General features: G+C 44.9%; 1 long non-coding RNA gene across 2 annotated transcripts in view; it reads left to right on the forward strand.

The window, feature by feature from the left end:
• The window catches only part of LOC142578074 (uncharacterized), a 58,590-nt gene extending 38,876 nt beyond the window's left edge, over positions 1–19,714 (forward strand). The window contains exons 5-6 of one of the 2 annotated variants that reach the window (XR_012827155.1): positions 17,636–17,746; positions 19,682–19,714. This is a non-coding gene — a long non-coding RNA (uncharacterized LOC142578074). Of the gene's footprint in view, positions 1–17,635; positions 18,129–19,681 lie in introns of those variants that run through there. The other variant, XR_012827156.1, reaches the window with a different exon arrangement.
• Positions 19,715–20,783: the final 1,069 nt, after the last annotated feature.

The following is a 20,783-nucleotide window of genomic DNA, read 5'->3' on the forward strand; positions in this document are numbered from 1 at the left end:
GTGGAGGGCTACGGATGAATTTTAACCAGATGAAGTTCTCTCTAATACGCACCTAAATCTAATTATACGAGCGACTGCACCATATTGGTGTGGGCAGATCATTCTACGTCCTGCTGCACGTCTTACTAAGATGGCGAAATGCATAGACCAAAGCAAGCACCGACATCAGCAGGCGACTCGTTCAAAGCTTTGAAACCAGCTCACAGAACGAGAAACATAAATATAGCCTTCAAATTATGAAGTATAGTGCATTTTCGGCACATGAAGAACGGTGTCAGGTATATTGTACTTGCACGTGAAGGTAGTGAAAGCATGGGGGGGGAAGAAATTAAGCGCATATGAAAATAAATAAGCGTCTGCATGCACTTTGCCCCTCGTAGACTCTCAGGCGTCATTGCCAAATTATAGTAGCGCAACAGTATCTTTTTTCTAGCCTGATTTAGGCAGCAGCAACGGTACCAGAGCTCCCGACAGCCTCAACAACGTATGAGAAGCCCTCAGTTGCGAACGCCACGGTGCTTAGAAGGTGCCGGCCACGCCCAAAACTGAACTAACGCTCTCTCCGTGTCAATGCGGTGACCGGAGCAATACATGCCGGCGCGTGCAATCTCGGAAGCCACGCCTTCTCAAAAGCGACCGTGCCATCCTTGACGTGTCTCTAATAATGGGTTAACTGGGTGGCGTTCCCTGATGTCCTCATCGGTGGCGGCTGTCTGCAGAGGAAGTGACTTTCCCGTAGATTCCATGTCGCCATCTTTACAAAACTAGAAGGTTTCCACGTTTTCCACGTTTTGGTACTAGGCCACTGATTTCCTTTGACCTACCTCGAGCAATTTTTTCAGCTCGCAACCCCTTGGCTGGTAAGACACAGATCACCGTGCCACGCATTCTTCTTAATCCACAAAGGCACGCCGTTTACACCTATGGTTTTGTGACCGATTCTTTATAGCAGCCCATCCCATCCACGCTACCTCTCCATTCCCCGCCTCCCTTCAATATTTACTTTTCTTTTACTGCCTCCTCCCAACCTCCCATGCTCTCCCCACCCTCGCCTTCTAAATCCATGCTTCCCAACACGATACCTAGAAGAACGAAATGGAAGTGCTCCTTTTCTTCGCAGTCTTTTCCTTTACAAACAGCCGCCACCGACAACGACACTAGGTGACGTAAGCATATTAACCTACTAAAACGAACTTGGTAAGGGTGACAAGGCCACCTACGACAAAGATACGTTAACTTTTTGAAACGTCGACCTGCCAGTCTAAGGACCCTTCTCCCTGTTCGTACAAATAATAGCATTGCTAGTGTGCTGAGCGCAAATAATTTGATGTTAAAAGAAACTTTATGCGAACGATCCCTCTTTTTTTTGTGCTGTTCTGCATCCAAAACACAAGCGTGGCGTTTTGTGCGTTGCACATAGTAGCACAACATCTCACTAAATCTGAGCACCTCAACTGGCCAACACCATTACCGAAAATTCGGTTGACTGATATTTACGTAGTTGCCAGTGGTAATAAAGCAGACGTTAAGTACAACTCGTACTCATGGGTTGCATTTGTGGCGTAGTTGAAGAACGCTTAGTTTCAATTAGCACGGGAAAATCATGTTATATATAACACAGGGAGCAAATATCTTTGGCGACGGTAACATTCTGATAATATAGAGACTTGCAAGTGCGCACGACATCAGACCAAACTAGTAAATGCCTGATGCTAAACAGACAAAACTGTGAATTGCCAACGAAACGCGGCCGCGTCACAGACTGGCTTACTAATGGTAAAGATCACGTAAAATACCCGTGTTATTAGGAGTACATGGTACGGCAATTACAGCATTCGCTCCGACGGCGTCTTCCCACTAAGGAAGCAATAGGCTCGGGTTTGGCGGGTCGAAACTTGAGCTTGCCTGCTCAATGGCGTTGCGCCTGCTAAATACGAGGTCGCGCGTGTAATCCCGCCCGTCATGGCCGCAATTTTCTCATGGGGTCCAAAGAAAAACGCTCGCGTACCGTGCTTTTCGTGAAAGTTAAAACCGAGTTGGTAAAAATTTATCTGGAACCCTCCAAAACGTTGTTCTCCAAAACCCATTCTGCAATTTCAGAGGGCAAATGGACCCCTTCTTTATTCTCGTGATCTCTTGACGTGCTATAACGAACTTTGGCCCGACGCTGTTTCCAGTGTAGAAACAAAAGGTGCCTTGGGTAATTTCGTGCAGTCCGGGTCTTTTCCTGTGTATAATAGTTCAAGGAAGTTCACCGAAACGTAGTTGGAACACTTTAGAACTCGCAGGGCCTTTCTTCACTCAGTCACAGTCTGCACCGTAGTATTCTTTAGAGTAAAATTGACTTTTCCCAGTGTATGTTAATTGCAAGTTTCTCTGTATGTAGTTTTGAAACAACAAATTATAGTCACGCCCTCAGTTGCGAATGCTGTACTATCTATTCTATGACGCTGGAGCGAGATGTTTACCAACAACCGCCGCTAATGCGAGGTTACATTCCCGCTGTATCATTATACCCGTAACTCGTCTCTATTTAGGGCGGTAGCCTGTATGATGTTTGATATATATAATGTAAGCGCGGACGCTGACACCAGTCATCTGATGCCTGCCTTCAGGTAGGACTGATCTAGCTGTATTTTCTCGCTTTCTTTTTCTGTTTTCACAAAAGCACTTTTCTGTTCTTCACAATTTTCTTCCGCCGACTGGTGAGATTGCGCCAATCAAATTCTTTCTATGACTCGCAGAATGGCGCGAAGGAAAAAAATTCCACTGTTTTTAACCCGACAGATCGGTGTGAGACCGCCTGAACTAAATGTTTGGCCGCCATTCATTACTGAGAAAGACACCTATCATTTGAAAGCTACGCAGGAACCCACTTATCGTTCCCGTGGATCCTTGTTGCACTTCTTCAGGACCTGAGCGTGCAGTTCGCGGCACTATAAGGACTAATAAGGCAGATTATAAAAGTGTTCGATGAAACAACTACGCGTCTATTTGAAGTTCAACATAATGTATAAAATTTTTACACTCTTGTTGAATAATGAGAAGGAGGATTAATGCTTCCGTTGGTTCTAAGAATTACGAACTTCTTGAATAATCGAATCTCTTGCGGCTAGCCCATGACACCACCCAAATAAATCCGCATTTTGTAATTTTGCTGCCAGTTTGCCGCTTTTCGCATTTGGTGGCATATTCCTATCAATAAACTAGCCTTCGGAGTTTGAAGAGGCGCTGCCCGAGCTATCAACCTGCCTATTTTTTGCCTTCGACTTCTCCGCGCTGAAGGAACTTATATGATGGATGTCACGTGATAGTTCTGGTACATGGGCTGCTCTTTCTGTAGCTGTATAGCTTATAAGACACAGTTCACATCTTCCATCACGGACTGCTGGTCACTTTTGCGGCCATGCATCAGACGAAGAACAGTACAAGTACGTAGATTTGCTTTACTGCTCTACTCTACTCAAATCCAGAGCTCTACCGAATAGCCTTGCAACACATTGTGTTCACAAGTTCTCCTGGCTTCAGGTTGACGTCGGCGTTAATGCCCTCTCCAAAAAAATATCACTCACGTGTTAAGCTCGACTATTAGCTAAGATCCATTAAAATTTTTCGAAGAAAACAACAAACAAACTCAAGCAAATAGAACACTTAGCTCATTCATGGATTCCGTTTGTGGCTTTTTATTCCCTTCGGTGCACGTTTACTTTTGACGGTTCTCGTATGGGATATTACGCCCATACACTGGTAGCCATATCAGATGTTTTATTCAATTAAGTATTTTTTTAGTCCTTGCGGCCGGTATTACTACATCGTCTTTATTTGGAGAAATACATATCGCGAAATAACTTTTTTTATTTACAAAGGAACCGAACGCTTCACCCTAAATGTAAAAGAAAAACTACTTACTGTGTTTCACCCTCTTGGTAATGTCGTTCGAACTCGTAATCAGTCTCGTTCAAGAACACCTTTGAAACATATACACAGGTATGGTTGTCACGCTGATGGCTTCGCTGCTTCAACCAAATATTTTCGGTAGTGTTCAAGAGCTGTGCAAAGCATAAAATAATAGCGTACGCTTTTAGTACACGGTGTATGATAACCAGACTTGAGATATGCATGAATTTCTTCACTATTTAGGATTCCTTGCTGTCGCGGTTGTAATACGCGTGGGAACTTAGTGTGTCCGTTTCTATGAGAGTGGTCTCTCTAAAAAAGAAACAGTTCGTAGTTTTCCACCTCTCATCACATCACTCTGACCTTCTTTTCTCTTTTTCTACAGTGTAAAATAAGTAGCACATACTCAAGAATTAGAAAGTAAACGGGGAGTAGCTCATATACAAGGTCCAGGTTCGGAGCAATAAGTGTACCTGGACAGATTAAGCAGTGGTTAGATACAAGACAACTACTGTTTTATGACAGCAACAGACTGGGTGCTAAGGAAAAAAAGTGCATGGAAAGCATGGGGCCCAATGCAGCGTGTTGGCCGGAATCTCCAAATGATAAGTGAAGCTTGCAACTGTGCACGAACAATCAACGAATAAGTACCCAATAATGCTCACACTATAACAGGTCACTTCCTCCGTGACAACAGAATTTTACACCACAATGTCAGCATTGAGCATGATATTGTGACGGGTAGCAAATGCATTAAATTTTGAGGCACCCTTTTTCTATACACTATTTATAGGAACAGGAAACCAACATGACCAAAGAGAAATCACTCGCAACTTCCAGGTGAACGTCGCGTTTTTCATTACTGTAGAAAAGCCACACGTAAGCATATGTTCACAAGCACATTCAGTCACATGCATTAAAATTTGCAACTCTTAAATGTCACTAATAAATGTTAGTTCAGTAGGTTATACTCAGCATTACTATTAGAGGTGATGCCGCATTATCGAACGGACAAATCATCCTTTATTGCTACATATTCTTACCAAGATATCGGGCTCCATATAGAAGAACTTCAATTAGTAAAGCCCGTTATCCAACAAACTATGCTGAACAGTTGCTAGCTCTGCGAGAAACATATTACATCACTGTCTTATTATCTTAGGCCTAATAATTCATGCCAAGTATAAGTAAAGCTTCAAAAAAGACCTCGGAACAACTACTACTTGCTGAAAAATAAAGCTCATTTAACATAGTGCGGGAACAGAACAACACTTCAGTGTTTGTGATTTATTCCCATTTATAAACAATATGTTCATTTTTTTTTCTTGTTGCACATGTATGTATATAATATTTAACACGTTTTGTCTGTTCCGTCGTACTGCTGCACCTGTAAGAGTGGCTCTGCCCAGTCAGGCAATTGAAGCCTTTAGACAAGTCTCCTAAGGCGTATTTCTTCTAAATGTACCTTCAACAAAGGAATTAAAAAGGACAGAAAGGTGTGAGCCTAAAGAGCTGGCACTTCATTTAGATGGTACTTAAGCGCATAAAGGCCATTACGTATATAGGAGACAGAACTTCAGCACTTCAGCACTTTTTATACGAGAGGCTCTCTAAACACTGCAGTATTGGTCAACAATTTCTCTATTATTTGGCATGCAGGGTACTCTAACAGAACTTTTTCATTTTTACGGCGGAAGGCGAGGGGGCTTGACAAGCTATATATATATATATATATATATATATATATATATATGAGTAGGGACAAGAGTTCATAGTAGGCGACAGTTTAATTTCACAGCCTCACTCCCCTCGTACTACCAAGGGACTGGCGTCCCTCGTATGAGCCATACGACAAGCGGGGGAAGGTAAACACGTTAAGAAGCTAGATCCGTTTTGTGCATATTTGGTCACACAAATAGACATCAATAAAAAAGAGCCATATAATGCCTTCTGAAGGTTTTAATACAAGCAGATACAATCGAGAAATGTTTTCCGCATGAAAGGTCACTTGACAAGATAAGATAAAACAATTTGTAAGGATTTCACACTATATAACAAAAAGAAAGAAAAGGATGCATAGAAAGGCTATATGTAAACATTTGAGAACACTACTTATGACTATAATAATCAGCTTAAGATAGCGTACCTTCATAACGCAATTCTTTAATTACTTGTCTCCTAGAAGAAGAAGAAGAAGAAGAAACTGTAGTAAAGAATATTCCGGCAGTTCTTGATGTGGTGGCCCCAGGTGACGGCTCGAAGTTCTTGGGCTCGAGCGGCATCTTCGGCTTGCCGGACGGCCCAGAGCTGGTCTGCCAGCTCTGAACTTCTGATAGCCGCTCCCAGCGGCGGCGACGCCTACGGAGAAGGTCCCCCGCGGCTCCCGCATCCGGGGCGGCGTCGGGAAGAACGGAGCTCGAGCCTTCTCCTACTCTGGCAACAGCCGCGATTATGGACGCGTCGCCAACGGAGCTGCTTTGATTACCGTTGTTGCCGGCACACTCCCAGAGCATGTGTCTCAGCGTTGCTCTGTGTCCGCATGTTTTACACGCGTCTGTTGGATTCTAGCTAATTTTTTTTTCCATACTGCTCGGTGGCAGTAGAAAGGAATATCGGGTTATACATTATGAAGTGCACAAACAAGCAACCATATTAAAAATAAATCATAAATGGTAGGCGACCTGACTCTTTGATTTCAGTAGCTCTTAGTGGCGCTCGCACCTCGGCGTTGGTGTTCATTAGGTTAAGCGAGCGAACGTCTTTCCCCTGGAACGATATGGGGCCGAAGAGCGAGGGGTGGGGGGCGAGCAGGAAGCGCAGCGCGTGCGACCTGGCAGGTTGTATCACCTAGCGAGCGGCGCACAAAGCGCATCTTATGCGCCCTCTCTCATGCTGACGTCAGAGCATGTAACGAAGACCCGCGCTGCTGTTGCGACCAACCGAGCGAGCGAGCTGACAAGTGCGCGCCCGGATTGCAGAAGCGAAAGAGAGGAGGGAGTGACGTCACATCCGTTCTGCTAAGCAGATGTTCAGTCTATGCCAGGGAACTATTGCTATTATTGCTCAACTATGCTATTAATTGGCCGGTTAAGTATCAGCCACCTTCTTGTGTGTGGCGTCATTGGAGACGTCATTGCTTGCGCTTTCCACTTCCAGGTTTACAGGAATATCGCCGAAGCCGTGCTCACTCGACGGGTCTTGAAAGTATACGATTCTGCGCTTTCGTTTGCGGTAATATGTGATTTCTGATTAATTCTAATTATTCCACACGCTTCAGTAACTCTGCTTGTACCTAATCTTACTCTGATATCATATCTTTAATTTAACCCCTGAATTTTGTACTGTACTGTTTGATTTCTATTTCTTTCTGATAGATATTTTATTTCGTCGCCGGTCCTGACAGGAGGTGAACCGAAAGTGTTGCGGGAGAAACAAGTGTTTCAATCCATGATCGTGCAAGTAATAAATAATACGGCACAGCGTTATCTCAACAGCGCAATAGAACCCGGAAATAAGTGTCTCTTCTGGACCCCGTTTTTCTTCCTTTCTATAACTTTTTCGGTAATTTGCTAAGCCATGCGGTTTGCTTGTAGCTTGCCTCACTTTCCTGAGGCTTTCCTCACTGCCTCCTCGCCTCGTATTAGCACCTTATAACCTTTGGCGACTGAATACTCATGTGTGCCTTACTGTGTAAAGAGCACTCTCACTAAAACTGGCGCCCTGGTAATGAACACATCAGAGGTATGCGGTATCTCCCAGCTTCTTTCTTTTATCAAGACTATTCACCACGCAACGTTCACGAAGGCGTACCCCTGCATTAAAGCGAGGGCTAACAATTTTCCTAATCAGTCCGTCATGTCGAATCGGAGAGCTAAGCCAGAGTTCTCGCCGAGTTTGGCTGTCTTAGTTTGGACCTTGACCGTCCGTGCGACCGTGGATGACTACATACGCGGTTGGCGTGCTTTATTTTGAAGGTTATCTGAGCCGATGTGACACTAAATATGCGCCACTGTGTACATGCATATATATATATGGACAGACCAAAACCATGCACACGTCGTATGAGCAGTAATCGTTCACTGCGAACACTTATGTGCTGATGCTAACTATCCTCTAACAAACCAAGCGTGCTTCGCATTACGAAGACGAAAACTGGATTTGAGTATGCTTATTCCTTTGTCGCCTTATGGTGAAGGTGAACCTAACAAAAAGAAGCTGATCTAACGACCATGAGGGCGTAACATTAAAAGGCGGGTGTGTGACTACAGCAGCCCGAATTTGCCGCGTTTTACTGCGCTGGCAGTGCATTTGGTAAGATCCGAAGGTTGTGCGTTTGCAACTAAGGGACAGACACAGCAAGACCAGTTTAAAGCTGTTAGAGTGACACTCTCAAGAGAGAAAATATTTCGGCTACATTCATATATGGCCATCCCAAAATAGAAATAATTGCGACAAAACCCATGTCACGATGACTGTTGACGGTGGCGCGTTAGCATTGAATCACTGTAGCGCCTCAAGGTATTGCCACTATCGAAATGAGTTAGTTATGAATCCAGTACTCCAGCTGCAATCCTCCTTCGGGCTTATCTAAGAACACTCGGAGCATCTAGCGACGTTGGCGCGATGCCTGCACGTGACTTCCGAAATGCACGGCATGCCAATACATGCGGACACTGAGAAGTGCGCCATGTGGCATGTGGGCTCCTCTCTCGAGCTTCTTTCGGGACACGCTGCGCCAATAATTATTGATATTGTTTGCGTCTCTGTATTTGCTCCCCACTATGTGCCTATATTTTTTTCTTGGCTCAAACAAACAAACGAAAAAGCCAGGAGTGCAACTGTACGTGTATGTGTCAAAGTTTGTGCACCCACTCCAGTAATAACCCCCATGGGGTTGACAGTATGTTGAAATAAATAAATAAATAATAATCTAGTGACGCGGCCGAGGAGTTCGCGCGTTACCTCCGAGACAAGAAACGTGGCGCGCCGGTGCCTGCAAATGCTGAGAATTGTACCCTCGCTTGTCGCACATTCAGTTTGCACATACATAAGTTGGGGAAACGTTCGTCGAAGAGTGCTGCATGCTCAATGTAGTCGTGTGCAGCTCGCTGAAGGTTTGGCATGAAAGCCGTCCATTGAACAGCGACAAACACCCAGGGCATTTTCGCCACAGTGCTTCGGGTTACTGTCGTTGGGGAGCCCTTGTGACGTGGGTTCGATTGCGCTCATCCCCGAAGAAAGTTAAGGGAACGTCTTCGTCACTGTAGAGCGTCACATGCCGAGTGACACATACCTAATTACCCAAGTTCGCTTCAAAGACGTTCATCGAAGATTGTCACACACCTACTGGCACTTATCGAGTGACCCAAGTAGGCATCAAACAGGTTCACTGAAGACCAGCACAAACCTAGTGTGACATACGCAGTGCTGCAAGTTGGCGGCAATGAATTTCTACAAACTGCGGTACCTACCCAGTCCCCGCAATACAATGACCCATGTCGACATTAAACAGGTTCGTGGAAATGCGGCACGTATATACACAGTGTCACGTATTGAGTGATCCAAATTCTGGGTTTTAATCCTGCTAAATCAGTACAGCAACGCGATGCGCTGCCCATTCGACCATTGGCTAGCCTCTCTGTATTTGCGTCAATTTCTCCTCTTCCTCCATACGACCATTAACTACACACTGACCCAGCAAGACGGGAAGAAGTTTAGGCAAAAACTTACCTACATTCCTAAATACGTAATCCTCGGAAAGTGCGTGAAGTGCGCTAATAGAGACAACATGATTTATGCGATTTGGTTCCCATTGAGTATAACTGAAGCAACGTGAAGAAGACGAGGACAGTTATAAAAAATCGCAGGCATCCTGTTGTCTTTGTTTTCGATTCCAAACCTCGTCTTCGCGCTGCTTGAAGATATACCCTGATAATGCTAACGCATTATTATCTGAAATGAGATTTACCCATCACCGAAGTAAGGATATTCTTGAGTTGGCTAAATTACAGAATGTCACTGGTTTGCTCGCGCTGTTTGCCAGGTTCATTACAACATGTCCTACAAAAAAAGTAACAAAGAGGACGCACACACAACGTAGAGGACAGCAAGCACTAAGCTTCGTAGCAGAAATATTATTTTCTTCGCATTTGATGCAACTATTATATCGAAAAGGAGAAAATTAACCTGATTACCATAATTCAGAGTAGCGTAAAAATGCTTTGCTTACCGTATAAAGGTCATCGAAGCTAACTGCATTAGCAACGGTGAAAAGTGCAAGAAGCACAGCAAAGTTAAAGTGCTGCATAGTTCTTGCTTAAACGGGACCCGTGCGCCAGTTGATGGGCTAATAACAGAACACTGAAAGCAAGCCTCTTATATATACCAAACTGGGACTGTCACAGAATAATTTGTTTTGTTAGTTTTAAATATTTGTCAGTACGACGTAGCGACGACGTTTAAAAACGGGATGGTGAAACAGTGCTTTCAAAAGGTCACACGATGCGATGCGCACACGATATATAAGGACTGTCAGAAGTATATTTAGGAAATATTTTTGCGCATGAAGCCAAAAACGGAACAAACAGATACGCGAAAAAGGCCATCCGTCAGATAACTTAGAGCAAAACGCGACTTGAGTGCGACAGAAATTTTTTTTTATTGATACGCACAACTCTCATATGATATACATCAACAACTGTTTAAACAGTAGTGAAAATGGCGTTGCCCCCTTTCGCGAGAAAAAAAATAAGAACCGACAACAGAGGGGGAGGGGGTATGTGCATGTTTTCTGCTATAATCTGTACCCAAAAGTCTAAACAAGCTGAACACAAAATTATATGGAAATACTGAGGGAACACTTTGCACGATTTAACTTTATTGCTAGCCTCTATTCAGTGTGTCTTTCATTATTCAAACACATACAAGCATACAAACGTTAGTCGAATTACCCTACTACGAAATAATTATGTGCCCACGAAGACACCATTTGCAAAACAAAAACGAAAACCCGAACCCATCCATTTTCTTATTTAGCAACGGAGCACAGAGAGCAACAATTCGCACCGCTGGTTGCGTAATGAGGTAAATTTATCGGTCAATTTTATGCCAGGTATATTTATAGATGTCCGTTTTGAAGTGCTGCAATCAGTGTTACAATGGACCCAGATCTGAAGTGATGTGATTCAAATAAGTGTTGTGGGCTCTGAAAAAACAAATGTCATAGTCCATTTCCTTCTGTGAAGGTGGATTACCAGCGAACATGTTTAGCACACGACAAAGATGTGACGTAGAATTTAGAACAAAGGTACAAACACACTCGTTGTCCAGATGGGTGGTCATCGTGACGATCGGTCTTGTCTTGTCTTGTGTCCCAGACAGTGGCGCATACGTACTATCGGGTATTGGCCAAGAACCAGGCGGTTTTTCGCATGCTTAGAAGTAAAGATAAACTAGATTTAAATAGTGGAGCGTGGGACTAGAACTGTAATTTAGACGTGCGATGAAGATATTGTTAAGGATTTTGACAAAATAAGTTAACGTAAATTAATGAAATAATAGAAAATATTGATAATTTTAGAAATAGGCAAGGTACTCTTTTTGTCTCTCTTATAAAATTGTAAACTGCGCACACATTCTTCTTTCACCTCTGTTATTAAATGCGTCCGCAGGTAAGACAATGAATGGCTCATACACCCTTAAGCAACGATTCGTACCATCGCAAATTAGAAAAAAACATTAATCTCCATTACGACGACAGAAGGGAAATAAATTCTATGCGGGAATGATGAGAGGCAACGGAGCCAGCTGTAGAAGAAGACGAGGACGACGAGGTACCCGCCGTGGTTGCTCAGTGGCTATGGTGTTGGGCGGCTGAGCACGAGGTCGCGGGATCGAATCACGGCCACGGCGGCCGCATTTCGATGGGGGCGAAATGCGAAAACACCCGTGTGCTTAGATTTAGGTGCACGTTAAAGAACCCCAGGTGGTCAAAATTTCCGGAGTCCTCCACTACGGCGTGCCTCATAATCAGAAAGTGGTTTTGGCACGTAAAGCCCCATAGTTATTTCTTTAAAGAGTTCAAAGTAAAGAAAGGGACAGAATGTATTACGTTGAGACATATAAAAATACAATCATTGGCCATTGCGAGGTAAATGCGACATAAATGCGGGAGCACTATGTCGCACCTCTATGAGCTTTCAGTTCCATGATATGAGCCTGTTTGAACAGGTTACTCACCCAATACACGTCCTGCCTCCCAGGATCGAAGTGCAAAATACGGACACGTGTACTTGTCTTTATCGGGCGACACGTTTTGCCGCCTAACAAATGTTATCGCACAGCACGGGACGCGCTTGCATGTATGCGAAGTTTCTGGAAACTTATCGATGCTTCTATCCGCTGTCTGTTGTCGCCGAACCTTGTGTTATCTGATTACATCGCTTGACACGAATGGTGTAGAACTTTGTAGAAGGCATGCGCGTCCCAACGATTAGTCTGGAAGGTTCGATCACTGATGTATACAAGCCGACGCGCTTGACCCGTTGATCAGATTTTCGATGATTGCCGAGCGTGTTCGCCGCTATCGTTGTGCTATAAGTGTAGCCTGTTTTGTGGGCGCAGGTTCGCACAATAAAAGTTAGTTTTGTCGTTCACAGTATTGCTACTGTGTTATTCAACGTCACCACCACGTGAGATCTGGTGGAGGTGCTTTACAATCATGTACCGGACGCCCCCGACAAGCCGTAATTCAAGCCCGGACCGCAAAGACAACACCAGCGCCGTCCCGGAACATCGAGCAAGCCGCCGTCTTCAACAGCTGCCCCCGGAGCACGGACTTTTACCTGAGACCAAGAAGATTTTGACCAAGGCAACTCCAATGGCAGCCCCAGCGTCCCCCATCGTGCTGCAGCAGCCCAGGGAACCACCGACGTTCCGCGGTTCCACATTATAGGACCCGGAAAGCTGGCTGGAAACGTATGAGAGGGTCGCTAAGTTTAACAGCTGGGCAAACGAGGACAAGCTACGACATGTTTATTTCGCATTGGAGGGCGCCGCCAGGACGTGGTTCGAGAATCGAGAAGCCACCTTGATGACGTGGGACCTGTTCCAAAGCGGCTTTCTGCAAACATTTACAAGCGTCGTGCGAAAAGAGCGAGCCCAAGCTCTACTGGAGACCAGAGCGCAGCTGCCGAATGAGATGATCGCGATCTTCACTGAGGAAATGAACCGTCTGTTGCGCCACGCCGACCCGGAAATGTCCGAGGAGAAGAAAGTCCGCCTGCTGATGCGTGGTGTAAAGGAGGAACTTTTCGCCGGTATAGTACGAAGCCCACCGAAGACCGTCGACGAGTTTCTTGGCGAGGCCACTAGCATCGAGAAGACACTCGAGATGCGAAACCCCCAATTCGACCGCCGCACCAACTCTACAAACTATGCCGGAGTTGAATCACTGGCCTCCAACGACCTGCGCGAGGCTATTAGGGCAGTCGTACAAGAGGAGCTTCAGAAGATCTTCCCGTCGTCGCAGCCTCAAGTGGCCTCAATCGCTGACATCGTCAAAGATGAGGTTCAGCGGTCGCTTGGAGTTCCGGAGGTGTAAACCTCAATTATTGCCACCCCAGCCCGAAGCGATGACCTACGCCGCCGTCGTACGCCGTCAAGGTCCTCCTACGCGACCGCGCCAGGGCCCTGCAACGCCGCAATTCCGTCGACCACCGCCGCCAGCACGCCCACCCGTCGCCCAGCGCAGCTACCCGAGAAAGACAGACATTTGGCGAGCCTCCGACCACCGCAAGCTCTGCTATCACTGCGGAGAAGCCGGCCATGTGTATCGCCGATGCCCATAACGCGACTTGGGACTGAGAGGGTTCGCCGTCAACGCGCCGCGTCTACAGCTTGGAGAGCGCCCACGTGACATCGCCGGCTACCTCGCCGCTACTCAATGGACCCACCGACCTCGACGTGCTTCTCGACGGCCACGCAGTCACTGTCTTAGTCGACGCAGGGGCCGATTACTCCGTAATGAGTGGACACATCGCCGCCCTGTTGAAGAAGGTTAAGACTGCATGGGAGGGTCCCCAAATGTGGACCGCTTCTTGTTGTGCCATCAGGACTGCGTCCAGAAGTATTGCACGCCCTACACGACGATCCAACCGCTGGGCACCTTGGACTCTCCCGGACGCTGTCGAGGATACAGGAAAGGTATTATTGGCCGCGCCTGACCGCCGACGTCGCCCGTTATGTCAGAACATGCCGAGACTGTCAGTGACGCAAGACACCACCGACAAGACCACCCGGACTACTACAGCCAATCGAGCCTCCTTACCGACCATTCCAGCAAATCAGGATGGATTCGTTGGGACCCTTTCCGACGTCAACAACCGGACATAAGTGGATCATCGTGGCGACGGACTACCTCACCCGCTTCGCTGAAACTAAAGCACTGCCGAAAGGTAGCGCCGCCGAAGTAGCAAAATTCTTTGTCGAAAACATCCTGCTGCGACATGGCGCCCCAGAAGTCCTCATCACCGACAGAGGAACGGCTTTTACAGCGGAGCTCACCCAGGCCATTCTGCAATAGTCAGACAAGGCACAGGAGGACAATTGCCTACCACCCACAGACGAATGGTCTTACGGAGCGGCTGAATAAGACGCTCGCCGACATGCTAGCAATGTGCGTCGACGTCGAACACAAGACCTGGGATGCCGTCCTGCCGTACGTCACATTCGCTTACAACACGGCGGTGCAAGAAGCAACACAGATCACGCCATTCATGTTGGTTTACGGCAGGAACCCGACGACGACGCTCGACGCCGTGCTGCCGCACGTAACTGACGAAGAGAATGTTGACGTCGCTACCTTTCTCTAGCGTGCCGATGAAGCCCGACAGCTCGCCCGCCTGCGAATCAAGAACCAGCAGAGGACCGACAGCCGACACTACAACCTCCGACGACGCTTCGTCGAGTACAAGCCCCGCGACCGTGTTTGGGTATGGACCCCGATACGCCGACGAGGACTGAGTGAGAAACTATTGCGACGCTATTTCGGACCCTACAAGGTCATCCGACGTATTGGCGCACTGGACTATGAGGCCGTGCCAGACGGCATTTCGCATTCACAGCGACGTCGCGCACGACCTGAAGTGGTCCACGTGGTGCTTCTTAAACCGTTTTACGGCTGCTAACAAACTTTCCTTATTGTGTTTTTTTTCTTTGCTTCGAGTGATTATTTATTACTTTCGTTTGCTTGCAGCATCGAGTCGATGCTTTTTAAGAGGGGGGTATTGACTCGTGTACTTGTCTTTATCGGGCGAAACGTTTTGCCGCCTAACAAATTTTATCGCACAGCGCGGGACGCGCCTGCATGTATCCGAAGTTTCTGGAAAGTTATCGATGCTTGTATCCGCTGTCTGTTGTCGCCGAACCTTGTGTTATCTGATTTCATCGCTTGACACGAATGGTGTAGAACATTGTAGAAGGCATGCGGGTCCCAACGATTAATCTGGAACGTTCGATCACTCATGTATAAAAGCCGACGCGCTTGACCCATTGATCAGATTTTCGACGATCGCCGAGCGTGTTCGCCGTCATCGTTGTGCTATAAGTGTAGCCTGTTTTGTGGGCACATTTGCGCCCAATAAAAGTTAGTTTTGTCGTTCACAGTATTGCTACTGTGTTATTCAACGTCACCCCCACGTGATGATACGGTAGTTCGGAGCAGACCATCTGTAGTTGCGCCATATATATATATATATATATATATATATATATATATATATATATATATATATATATATATATATATATATATATATATATATGCGTTAACGTTAAGGGATACGAAAAGAGCTGATTGGGTGAGGGAACAAACGCGCGTTAATGACATCTGAGTTGAAATCAAGAGAAAGAAATGGCCATGCGCAGGACATGTTATGAGGCGGGAAGATTACCGGTGGTCATTAAGGGTTCCGGAATGGACTCCAAGGGAAGGGGATCGTAGCAGGGGATGGCAGAAAGTTAGGTGGGCGGATGAGATGAAGAAGATGGCAGGGACAACATGGCCACCATTAGTACATATTGGAAAAGTATGGGAGAGGCGTTTACGCTGCAGTGGGCGTAACCAGCCTGATGATATATAGATATAAATTCTTCCACTCACAAATCCAAGTTACTGGAAGAATTGATAGCCATCGCGGTAGCACAAATTGTAGTGCAACGCACGGGTAATGCGCAGAATCAGGTTTCGGTTCCCATCGGCGACAAGTTCTTTTTTCACCCACTTTCATTTCAGTTTTCTTCATTATTGTCTACATTAGAAAATTAACCGCGAGTAATGTCGCCTATGCTTTGCTTGCCTGCATTTTCTGCTGGCTTTATATGGCCATGATCAACAAAATCTAGCCCATTCGCTCCCCTTCTCTCGTTTGCATATTGTGTATGTATATATATATATATATATATATATATATATATATATATATATATATATATATATATATATATATAGGGTGTTTCAGAGAACACTTTCAAAAATCTTTAAATGGTTGACTGTGACAGATAGCTCGATTCTAGTTTATGAGCCGGTCTACTCGAAGCGACGGACACTACTTGCACAATAAATTGAAATGCAGATTTGACTACTTAAGAGGATGCACTAATTAACTTCTAGCTAATTATCTTATGATCCATACTGCAATTTACATAATCTAGCAGTGGACTTAGCAAGGCGGATCCACATCGAACGAATTCTCAGGACGACACCAGTTTCGACATATGAGTTCCCGAACGTTGCAGAGAAATGCATTGCAGTTGCAGCTACTCGTGTGAATCAGTGCATGAAACGACGTTTTATTAACAAATTAACTGGAACTCAATGCATTTCTCCGCAAAGTTGGGGAATTTATATCTAGGAACTGGTGTCATCATGAAAATTCGTTCCTAGTGTATACGCTTTGCGAACTCCACAGCTATAATTTGTATAATTTGTAGATTGTAATTTGTAGAAGTTATTTAGTCTACAGTGCTCAGAAATTCAAGCATGATATTCGGACCACATGGCGGGCGGTGCCTTCTGCGCCAACGGTATGAACTAGCTGGTTGCTGACGGATCATTTTCAGTCGCAATGCATCACAAAGGTTCTCGCTTTAGCTTTATGCCAGAATACATCCTGTGGCCTTCCCAAGCATTCGCAATTGGAGCAAGAAGCGCCGGCATCTATGTGTTCCTTGTATAATGCTTGAATCGCTAAGCTCCAAAATATTGCTATCGCTAGCAACGCTGCACCTTTCTGTGGAAACTGGAATTTTTTTTTCACCAGCGCTATAATTAAATATTGCTAGGACATATCAGTATAAGAGGTCAGCTACCCTTTGAGAGCACTGACGTCAATGAGAGTTTCAGCAAACAAACGCAGCGTGCGTCATGTGCACAGGCATTTCTTAAAAAAAGATGTACTTTGTGACGACCGACGCACTTCTGGTGTCAAAGCCCTGAATTCGCATTGTGATTTCCATAAACGACATGAAGTGGTATGAAAGGATGTTATCTGTTTATTTTCTTGCTTAAGAAAATGTACCAGTGTCGATATGCGTCAGCAGGCCTGTATAACTGCTGTGCTGCGTTCTTTCCACATACTGATTGATTTCATCCCCTGTGTCGTCCACTGGAAAACTTGGCGTTTTTCCTCTTCGTTTTATTTTGTTATCGCGGCTAATACACTCGCATTTTATGTTCTAGGCATGAAGTACCGGGCTAGAAGTGTCCGACAGCGCAAGTGTCACAAATGATCATGAAGGTGGTATTAAAATGCAACCTGGGGAAATGTCCAATGGCGTGAACCTATTGATGGTACGGGCGGCTGCCTGTCTAGACTGGTAATTTTGTGGGTAGCATTCTGTCTCAGCTCAGCACGTCCGAAGGAGATTTGAAGAACGGATCAATCCCTACAGTACCAGGATACTACTTTCGTGAGGATGCCAACCAAATAGACAATATCATTCGCCTCTATGCAGCTTTGAGGCAGGGCGCAACATTGCTGCAGAATCAGGACAAGACGCATGCTTAGAAAGAAAAGGTGCAGCTCATACATGAATACATTTATGTGAAATATTTATAACCAAAAACAGACCAGCGGCCTCACATGGCAACATTCGACACATTCCTAAATACACTGTACTCTCAGTCAGAAACATTGTACGCTGTACAGAACGTTATCAAGTGAGCTGCTGTCTTAGAATATGGCACGAGAATAGGTTTCTTGCGGAATTTACCCACCTTACCAGCCTCGTGCTTAGCCGCTCATCTAGTAACCTCTGCCATATAAGTGTATGCGTCTTGTGCTAGAAATGCGTTTGCTGGCCAGTATTGTGGCGCATATTTCTCTTCAGTGGTAGGCGTCAATTATTTGTGAGTTTCCGCACGTTTGTTCTTTGTTTAACTTTCCATTGAATACCTTATTTTTTAAAAGATGGAGCCAATTGAAATAAAGGATATTTCTACACTTCAATACTGATGAACCTTTAAAGAATATAATTATAAGATGTGTTGCAAAGGACATGGATATCATTGTAAACTAATTTTATGTGTGTGCGAATGTGTTTTTAAAAATATTATTTAGGTGGCGCTGTGACTTATCAATAAAGATTTTGACCATTTAATAGAAATAAATATTTCATTTGAACAACTCGGCCACTATAGATTACATTCAATTCATCGAGCATAAGTGCAGGGGCTACTTATGAATGAATAAATTATTCTCCACATGTAAGTATTGCGAATCCTTTCTAACGTGGCCATTGTTCTGCATCGTGAGTGCTTTGACACTGTAAGGAAGAGTACTAGCACTCTGTTCTGAATAAATACAATGTCTCTGTTAGGAGTACAAGCACTCTGTTTGGGGTAGTATACACATTTGGTTTGGAGGAGCAGAAGTACTCGGTTTGGAGGAGTAGAAGCATTGCGTTTGAGGGAGTACAGGCGCTTTAAATGAGTACTATTAACCTTGTGGGGAGAGAGCATTAGCACTCCCCACAAGAGTGCTAGCATTCCCTTTCGATGGAGTAATAAAGTTTTGACGGGAGGAGTTATTGTCCTCTCTCTTAAAGAGGGTAAATATGGGACAAGCAGATACTCCCTCAAAGAGGGTTCCCGGAACTCGCTTTGCTTTTGCAATATAACTGGCTTTCAATCCTCTTTTCGCGGCGGTAAAATGGACCCGTGATGCTACATCGAGTTCTCAAGCGGCCTTTCATACTTCTCCTGTACTCTTAAAGTATTCTCACTAAATTCTGGATAGTGGACATCACCGTGTTTTCACACCGTTTATCTTCTTGTAATGGTGAGCAGTACATAATTTCCACTCATACAGTGGCTTAGCTTATCTAATCTATTCCTCAAGTTTGAGTAAATAAAACAGGTCCTTTCCTCCATTTTGAGTAAATAAGACAGTTCCTCTATAACTGTTGACTACTTGCACTTGTGTGCTAGCAACTCTAGCTGCAGACTTGTAAGCTGGTGCACAACCACATAAGACATGGCAGTAAAAGAACTGCTTGCAATTTAAATAAAACTGACCATTTCAAAAACGTTTAATATTTTCGAAACTGTCTATATTCGAGTAAAGCAAAGTAAAAATATTCTGACGTCGTTGTACATGCGAAACTCACTGCTATGTTTTCCTGTAGCATTGATGACTAACAAGAGCAGTAGGCATTGAAATATTTTCCTAGAAAATTCTTCTATATAGCTAACTAACGTACTAAAGCTCATCATTTTCTTTTTCAGCACAATTCTCTGACCATTTGCTGCAGCGCTTTCTGTACACTCGTACACTCCACAGTGTGCGAAAGAACATGACAGCGTGTTCCAAAAAACAATGGACTTGTGCAGGCTGCAACCGCTTGTGACGTCATTTCTGACCACATTTTTTGGTGTCATAGGTCGATCCTGGTCCTGCAAAACAGAATCCTTCTACAACTGTGCTTTACATTAGATCCACTTGAACCTTGCAACGTAGTAAAGTTCCCGCGTCTTCAGAAGTGAAGAATACATTGTTTTTCTAATTACGGCAGCAGGGGTCAGCATTTATAGGAAAGTGCTGGAAGCGTCGATATTGCGTAAATTTGCGTAATAAAAACAAGTGACTTAAATTTTATATCCTTACGTGCCCAACCAGCGACTTCATTATGAGGAACGCCGTATTAAGGGACCCCTGATAATTTTGACCACCTGGGGTTCCTTAACCTGCCCTCAAATCGCAAGACACCGGTATCTTTGCATTTCACCCCCATCGAAATGCTGCCGCCGTGGTCTGGATTCCATCCCGTGACCTCATGCTTACCAGCGCAACACCACAGCGGCTAAGCGACCAAGGCGATGAAAACAATTGGCAAAGTCTAGGTTCCATGAATACGTGCCCATTTCTTTCCAACTTTATTCTGGAATCTTTGACTCGTATTCCATTCCTATTTCCTTTGCCCGACTAGCGATATCATTATATTCCATACTTTATTCAATGTTGGAAAATGCGAAATCTTTCCGCAATAACTCTGTATTCATAAAAACAACTCCGCACCTTCAGTTTCTACGCATTCCGATATTGCGCAGAGCCTTTGCACTGTGATGCAACCAAGGCAAGTGGCTTCAGGATGCATTCTACCTACAGTTTATTAGCCATGTTCACAAGTTCTCTCCTGACACGCTGGAGCAAAATCGCAAAATTTGCCATTTGAGTAGCAGTGACTGCCGTAGACTTGGTAGTGTCATTATGCATTGCATTATGTATGCAATGATACATTATGAAAGACTGCACAACGAGATTACCTGGGAAAAACGTAGAAACATATTTCTGACAGCATTATCTTTCTGCGGTGCCATCTAGTTGAAA

The sequence above is a fragment of the Dermacentor variabilis genome, chromosome 4 (assembly GCF_050947875.1).
Source record: "Dermacentor variabilis isolate Ectoservices chromosome 4, ASM5094787v1, whole genome shotgun sequence".
In the NCBI taxonomy this organism is placed as follows: Eukaryota; Metazoa; Arthropoda; class Arachnida; order Ixodida; family Ixodidae; genus Dermacentor; species Dermacentor variabilis.